This window comes from Schistocerca nitens, chromosome 7, assembly GCF_023898315.1.
Source record: "Schistocerca nitens isolate TAMUIC-IGC-003100 chromosome 7, iqSchNite1.1, whole genome shotgun sequence".
Taxonomy (NCBI): domain Eukaryota; kingdom Metazoa; phylum Arthropoda; class Insecta; order Orthoptera; family Acrididae; genus Schistocerca; species Schistocerca nitens.
In genome coordinates, this window is record NC_064620.1 from 515,539,933 (window position 1) to 515,548,832 (window position 8,900).

The following is an 8,900-nucleotide window of genomic DNA, read 5'->3' on the forward strand; positions in this document are numbered from 1 at the left end:
GTCGCATTCCTTTCGTGGTAGAGATTAGGTGGAGACAGTGAATGACTTGGGCTATGTGGCCTTGCCCAAAGATTGTTAGAGGCTATCCTCTTTCCAGGGAGGATAGTTATGTCCTACACTTATATCTTAGACTTATCATTCAGGTCAGTCATATCGGTTTGTACCCACAGCTTACCATTAAGTGACGACAAGTTTTACAACAGAATGGGATGCATGCCAAGTGAGTTAGACAAGAACTTGATTCATCAGTCCATCCCACAGATTATGGGGAGAACAAAAATCAGAATATTTAAATCAACGAACATCCTGAAAATTTATTAATGAACACACTATTATTTGACTGTATTGTTGTTTATTTAATTACAACTCCAGTTTTGGCCTTTTATGACTGACTTTATGTTATGTTAATATATATTGCATTTTGAGCTTGATGTCTTGTTGCTCAGCAACATCAAAAATACTCAGAATTGCAACTTGCAAGACAAGAATACTGTTGAGAGAAAATCACTGAAATAGAAGCCAAATCAGATAGAACATAGTTTAAGTACGTGAGATGAGCAATACGGAAAATATTCATAAAATATTATCTCAGTGCACAGAATATTCAAAGATTAAGTGCAAGATAAAATACCAACATAATTAATGTATATACATGAATCCTGAAACCCAGGGAATTTGATATCACTTATGGAAGTAGGCCTTCCAGCAGAAATGTGTTTCATACGCTATTCTACGAGGAAAATTTCAGTGTATAAACTGGTATGAAATATAATAAATATGCAGTGCCACACATAAATTATGCAAGTAAACAGGCAGAAGAATTAATGGAGAAACACTATTAGATGTCCTGCAACAGTTCAATTTGTTTTACAAAAAAAGGCAACGTAGGTGTAGCTTATGGATCAGATGAGGAAACACAACAACAAAATCCACTGTTTTATTCTTATTAATTATCTGTAAATGTGTCAGTGTACTTAAACAGTTCATTACAAAAAGTGACTCTTCAATTATAAAGGAAACAACAGAACTTGGACTATACAAATAAAAAAAAAGTAAATGAAAGAAGCAATATGGACTCAATTTGGAGAAATGTGTTAATGAAAGCAACATCATAAGTGGGTAATAGGCACTGAAGTTAACTGCAAAAATGAACACAGTAACTGATGTGATGGAAAAATAGAACTGCATGCAGCACTAGCAGAGGAGTTTAAACAACCATTCATAGCACTGGATGGTGAATGTGGTTGTTGTTGTTCTGGTCTTCAGTCGAGAGACTGGTTTGATGCAGCTCTCCATGCTACTCTATCCTGTGCAAGCTTCTTCGTCTTCCAGTACCTACTGCAACCTACATCCTTCTGAATCTGTTTAGTGTATTCATCTCTTGGTCTCCCTCTACGATTTTTACCCTCCACGCTGCCCTCCAATACTAAATTGGTGATCCCTTGATGCCTCAGAATACGTCCTACCAACCGATCCCTTCTTCTAGTGAAGTTGTGCCACAAATTTCTCTTCTCTCCAATTCTATTCAATACCTCCTCATTAGTTATATGATCACCACATTTCGAAAGCTTCTATTCTCTTCTCGTCTAAACTATTTATCATCCATGTTTCACTTCCATACATGGCTACACTCCATACAAATACTTTCAGAAACGACTTCCTAACACTTAAATCTATACTCGATGATAACAAATTTCTCTTCTTCAGAAACACTTTCCTTGCCATTGCCAGTCTACATTTTATATCCTCTCTACTTCGACCATCACCAGTTATTTTGCTCCCCAAATAGCAAAACTTATTTACTACTTTAAGTGTCTCATTTCCTAATCTAATTACCACAGCATCACCCGATTTAATTCCACTACATTCCATAATCCTCATTTTGCTTGTTGATGTTCATCTTATATCATCCTTTCAAGACACTGTCCATTCCGTTCAGCTGCTCTTCCAGGTCCTTTGCTGTGTCTGACAGAATTACGATGTCACTGGCGAACCTCAAAGTTTTTATTTCTTCTCCATGGATTCTAATTCCTACTCCGAATTTTTCTTTTGTTTCCTTTACTGCTTGCTCAATATACAGATTGAATAACATCGGGGATAGCCGAGAACCCTGTCTCACTCCCTTCCCAACCACTGCTTCCCTTTCATGCACCTCGACTTTTATAACTGCCATCTGGCTTTTGTAAAAATTGTAAATAGCCACCTTCAGAATTACCTAACTATCAGTGTAATAAGCCATGGCTGCAAGATACTAACACGAATTCTGTACACACGAATGGAAAAACTGATAGAAGCCAACAGCGGGGAATATCAGTTTGGATTCTGTAGAAATGTAGGAACACCTGAGGCAATACTGACCCTACAACTTATCTTAGAAAATAGATTAAGGAAAGGCAAACCTACGTTTCTAGCATTTGTAGACTTAGAGAAAGCTTTTGACAATGTTGACTGGAATACTCTCTTTCAAATTCTGTAGGGGAATGTGGTATAAACCACAAAAAGAGCTTGAAAACACTGACCCCATAAATACTGTATTTAACTTTTTTAGGAAGCAGAGCTTAATAATGTGCTGAAGTATAATAAAGAACATAAATCTGCTGGGCTGTATAAAGTTTGGAGGAATGATGTAACATTGTACTGGAATATGAAGAAAGACATCATTCCATTGGACTGTATACAGTGTGGTGGAATGATGTCTTTCCTCAGATTTATCGAGGCTGGAGTGCCCACCCAGAAACTATTTAATTCACAGTTGGCCTAAACATTGTAGACACGCCAAGAATATTGCTTAATGCAGTTCACTGAATTTGAGAGAGAGGAATTAAAGGCCACGAAGTCCTTCCAAAGAAGTGCCCAATATGTCGAACACACAGTGTCAGTATTTGTTGGTACCAATGGTACAAGCTAGGTAAGAGAGCTCATCAACTTACGGACTGGCAGCAGCATAAGAATTCAAATCTACAGCACCCCATCAGTCAAACAGCAATCGCTGATTGCACAGTGAGCACAGCACCAATTAGAGCTAGTATTCCATCCAGAGTAAAGACCATCAGGAACTGTTTCCTGGAAATCGAGGTGTAGGGGTGCTGCTCTCACACCTCACCACTGCACAGACACCCAGCCATGTTGTACTGATACAGACAGCTGCAGGAATGAATGGTCAAAAAAAATTTTTTTTTTTTTTTTTTGGATCAGTATCCATTGTCTGGAGGTTGCACTGAGATGGACAATTAGGAATCAAAAGTACTTGATCTCAGATTTGAACCTTTCCACTGACTAAATTTTGAATAAAAATCATCAGGAATGGTCGCGGAAGACTTCCAACAGAAGAAAACACCCTCATTCTGCCAGCAGCTTTGACAGAGAGGGCAGAGGAGCAAACAAAGGTTCAGGGTACTCTCTTGCCATTGGGTTGGACTACAGGCTGCTCTCTCTGTTGGCAAAAGATTCTGGACTAGTCCCCCAGTCTGATATCTGGGAGGATACTGCCAAGGGGACATGACCATGAGATAAGGATGAAATAACCAATGAAAGAATAACAGTCTACAAGTTGGGACATGGAATGTCAGGATTTTGAACATGGAAGGGAAGCTAGAAAAATGCCAAGTCTCAGTCTATATATAGGGGGGTCAATCAAGTGAAATGGAAGGAAGCAAAGGTTTCTGCTCATATGAGTACACACTAATGTCAACAGCAGCAGAAAATGGCAAAACAGGAGTAGTATTCGTTATGAATAGGAAGGGAGAGCAGAGAGTGAGTTGCTGTGAACAGTTCAGTGTTCATAGGATTGTTGTCATCAGAATCAACAGCCAACCAACACTGACGACAGTAGTTCGGGTATACATGCCCACATTGTAAGCAGAAGAAGAAAAGAAAAAGTAAGACAAAAAAGGAATATTGTGATTTAATGTCCCGTCAACATCACGGTCATTAGAGACAGAGCACAATCTCAGATTGTGTCAAGTATGGGGAGGGAAATCAGCCGTGCCTTTTCAAAGGAAACATCCCAGCATTTGCCTGGATTGATTTAGGGAAACAATGGAAAACCTAAATCTGGATGGCCTGACGTGGGTTTGAACTGTCGCCCTCCTGAATGTGAGTCCAGTAGCAACTACTGTGCCACCTCACTCAGTGAAAAGATGAAGTATATGAGGATACTGAATGGGTAATTCTCTATGTAAAGGGAGATGGAATGCAGTTGCAGGGGAAGGAATAGAAGAAATGTTATGGGAGAATATGAGATTGGTAGTACAAATGAGAAAGATAACTGAGTTTTGCAGTAAATATCAGTTATTAATAGCGAATACTGTGTTCAAGAATCACAAGTGGAGGAGGTGTACCTAGAACAGGCCAGGAGATATGGGAAGATTTCAGTTAGATTGCATCATGGTCAGACTGAGATTCTAAAATCAGATATTGGATTGTGAGGCATACCCAGGGAAAGATATAGACACAGACGACAATTTAGTTATGATGAAGAGTAGGCTGAATTTTAAGAGAACAGTCAGGAAGAATCAGTGCACAAAGGAGTAGGAAACGGAAGCAGTACATAATAAAGAGATATGCCCTAAGTTGTCTGCTGCTATAGATACTGCGGTAATGGATAGTTCAGTATGCAGTTGAAGAGGAGTGAACATCTCTAAAATCACAAAAGTTGGAAAGAAAAACGTTGTTACAAGAGAGGTAAGTGGGAAGAAATTATGAGTATTAGAAGAAATACTTCAGCTGATCGATGGAAGTGCAGAAGAAGGGAAATGGAAATTGAGGATCTCTTAGATGACGATCAGTTTTTACTTTATGAAGGGTAAAGGTACCAGAGGGGCAGTTGTGATGTTGTGGTTGAAAATAGAAGCACGACGGAAGAAAAATCAAGACACGTTCATGGATTTTATCGACCAGGGAAACGCGTTCGACAAAATAAAATTGTGCAAGATGTTCGAAATTCTGAGAAAAATAGGTGTAAGCTATAAGGAAAGACAGGATGTATACAATATGTACAAGAAACAAGAGACAACAGTAAGAGTGGAAGACCAAGAATGAAGCAGTTGGGTTAAAATGTGTGTAAAATAGAGGTGAAGTATTTCGCCCACTACTGTTCAATCTATGCATCGAAGAAGCAATGGTGGAAATAAAACAAAGGTTCAAGGTAGGGTTAAAATTCAGATATCAGTGATAAGATTTGCTGATGACATTGCTGTCCTCAGTGGAAGTGAAGAATTACAGGATCTGTTAAAGGGAATGAACAGTCTAACGAACACAGAATTTGGATTGAGAGCAAAGTAAAGAAAGATGAAAGTAATGAGAAGTAGCAGAAATGAAAACAGCAGGAAACGTGACAATTAGGGAGCACAAAGTTAAGGAATTCTGCTACTTAGGCAGCAAAATAATCCATGAAGGACGAGGAACGACATAAAAAGCTGACTAGCATTTACAGAAAGGGCGTTCCTGTCCACGAAAAATCTACTAGTATCAAACACAGGCCTTAACTTGAGAAGAAATTTCTAAGGATGTACGTTTTGAGCACAGCATTGGATGTTAGGGAAACACGGAGTGTGGGGTGGGAAAACTGGAACAGAAGAAAGTCGAACGAAGACGTCACAAATGATGTTGAGAACTGACATGGTTGAGAGCGTTGGGGGGGGGGGGGGAATTGTAAGTCCTTGGTGTGGAAGGATGTTGTGAAATCGGCCCTGGCAGGTGCAGACTTTCAGGAGGACAACACACACAACTCAAAGCACTCACCAAGGTTTTGTCATCTCGTCTGACCAGAATGTTCACCAGAGGTCTTCCCCATTCTGCGTATGTTGGACATTATAGGATGGTGCCAGATTCAGTCTGCTTTACCACACACCCGTTGATTACCTGTGTCAACAGGTAACATTAGCATAGGACTCTATGTACCAAAATGACACCAGACACCCGTGTGAACATACATGGTCACAGAATTCCATTATATCCATATCAGGGCTGTGCATGGCAGCTGCCTACCTGGCAGCTCGCTAGGATTGTGAGCAAGGTAGTCTCCCTGGGAGCGCGATCCGCGCGCTGCCTGCCTACGTCAAGGGAAAAACTTTCCAGCGAATGCATCTGTCCTACAAGTTGAGATGGAAACACATATCTGTTTCGAGTCACTGCTTTAGTCCACGTAGTTTCGAAACATTGTTATATAGTTTTAATATCCTTGTCACAAACGAAACACTCAAGTAAGATAATAAGCAATGAACACATGCTATTTAGTAACATCTACCATCATATTTCATTTAATTTTACACAAAAGTGTGAAGTTCGGACCAGGTCTACCGTGTGATAAAAGGAAAGAAACACTTTTTTACATTGCTCAACACTTTTTAAATGCACTTTTGTTAATACATCGATGTTTGTAATACCGGGTGATCAAAAAGTCAGTATAAATTTGAAAACTGAATAAATCAAAGAATAATGTAGATAGAGAGATACAAATTGACACACATGCTCGGAATGACATGGGGTTTTATTAGAACCAAAAAAATACAAATGTTCAAAAAATGTCCGACAGATGGCGCTTCATCTGATCAGAACAGCAGTAATTAGCATAACAAAGTAAGACAAAGCAAAGATGATGTTCTTTACAGGAAATGCTCAACATGTCCACCATCATTCCTCAACAATAGCTGTAGTCGAGGAATAATGTTGTGAACAGCACTGTAAAGCATGTCCCGAGTTATGGTGAGGTATTGGCGTCGGATGTTGTCTTTCAGCATCCCTAGAGATGTCGGTCGATCACGATACACTTGCGACTTCAGGTAACCCCAATCCAATAATCGCACGGATTGAGGTCTGGGGACCTGGGAGGCCAAGCATAACGAAAGTGGCGGCTGAGCACACGATCATCACCAAACGACGCGCGCAGGAGATCTTTCACGCGTCTAGCAGTATGGGGTGGAGCGCTATCCTGCATAAACATCGTACGTTCCAGCAGGTGTTTATCAGCCAGGCTGAGGATGATGCGATTCTGTAACATATCGGCGTACCTCTCACCCGTCACGGTAGCAGTTACAAAACCAGAATTACGCGTTTCGTCGAAGAAAAAGGCCCGATAACGGTGGATGTGGTAAATCCAACCCATACCGAGACTTTCTCGTCGTGCAATGGAGTTTCCACGACAGTTATAGGATTTTCGGTAGCCCAAATTCTGCAGTTGTGGGCGTTAACAGACACTCGGAGCGTGAAATGAGCTTCGTCGGTCCACAACACGTTACTCAACCAATCGTCATCTTCTGCCATCTTTTGAAACGCCCACACCGCAAATTCTCTCCGCTTCACTAAATCGCCAGGTAACAGTTCATGATGCCGATGGATTTTGTACGGATAGCATCGGAGGGTGCCAACCAAACAGTAGTGTACGGAATGCCGGTGCGACGAGCGCTGACTTCCCCGTGCATAGACGAACCCGCTACAGTCTCCATTTCTTCCTGAACTGTGTCAGCAGCATTACACCTTGTGCTCGGTCGGCCACTATGGGGACTATCGTCTAAGCAACCCGTGGCTTCGAACTTCGAAATCATTCTCGCCACAGCTGCATTTGTCAACGGACCTTTACCCGTTCGAATCCCCATCCTATGGCGATAGGATCGTAACGCTGAACTAGTACATTCCCCATTCTGATAATACAGCTTCACTAAAAGCGCCTTTTCAGGTAATGTCAACATGCTGCGACTGCTGGCGCATCTGACTCTCTGCTGCTGCTGCTGCCACCTGACAGGGACAGATGAGCCCCTGTGGACCGGGGGAGTCTAAGCCGGAAGGCTATTCCTCCAAACTGACGGAGCGTGTGATGTGGCCTGACTTCATGTGTGATGTCCTGTCAGTCTGCGGGGACGGTGTTCTGGACGTGCTGGCAACTCAGTGGTTGCGAAGCAGGTGGGGCCATCTGGTTGCGTTATGACGCTGCACTCGGTGGCCCAGGGCTCGAAGGAGCGGGTTTTCGGACTGCGCGGACTTCTCGTAAAAGAGCCGTGCAGCCTGATGAAACCGTTCTCGAACAGTAGGAATGTTGGAGAGGCGGTGAAGGTCGTCCGACGGGAAGTCCCGAGGGAGGTGCAATGCCAGACGTAGAATCCGGTTCTGAAGGCGTTGCAGACGATCGACATGGGTCGCTGCAGCATTGCCCCAAACCACAGCGGCGTAGTCGATAAGCGGACGTATAAGTGTAAGATAGAGTGCAACACCCAGTTCTGGCGGGAGCGCAGGTGTCGGATTGAGAAAGGGGTAGAGTTGAGACAGTCTACCCCTGACCTTTTTGACGATGTCGTCGATAAGGTGTCTCCACGTGAGCCCTCTATCCAGCGTCACACCCAGGTACTTAGCGGTATTGCCCCAAGGCACAGCGGTTCCCCTGATGGTGATCTGCGGGAGGTCGGCAGGGATATGCTTCTTATCTGACTCTCTCTCTCATTACAGCTCCTTTTATATACGATTGTCATGCGCAGTCACTGGCGTTTTGCTGTCCAGCGCCATCTGTCGGACATTTTGTGAACTTTGTTTTTTTTATTCTAATAAAACCCCTTGTCGTTCCAAGCATGTGTGTCAATTTTTACCTCTCTACCTACATTTGAAACGTCCCCTTTGAAAAATTTATACAAGACTGTGCTTAACCTGATACACAATATTTTTTAGCGCAACACAATCTGACTTTCAAAATTCCCTACAAAAGAATGGCCCTGACTAACATTAAACTATACTTTTCACAAATCACTTACCTCACAAAAATCTTCGCTACTCAAGCTACTGCAATACAGCGAGCGCCACTACTGCCAGCTAAATAAAAGATTCAAACTACTGAAGGCACTAACTACTGATAGGGATAGTTAGCAAATGAAAGATGTTAATAGAGAACAAACAATGTATTTACCTTGATATCA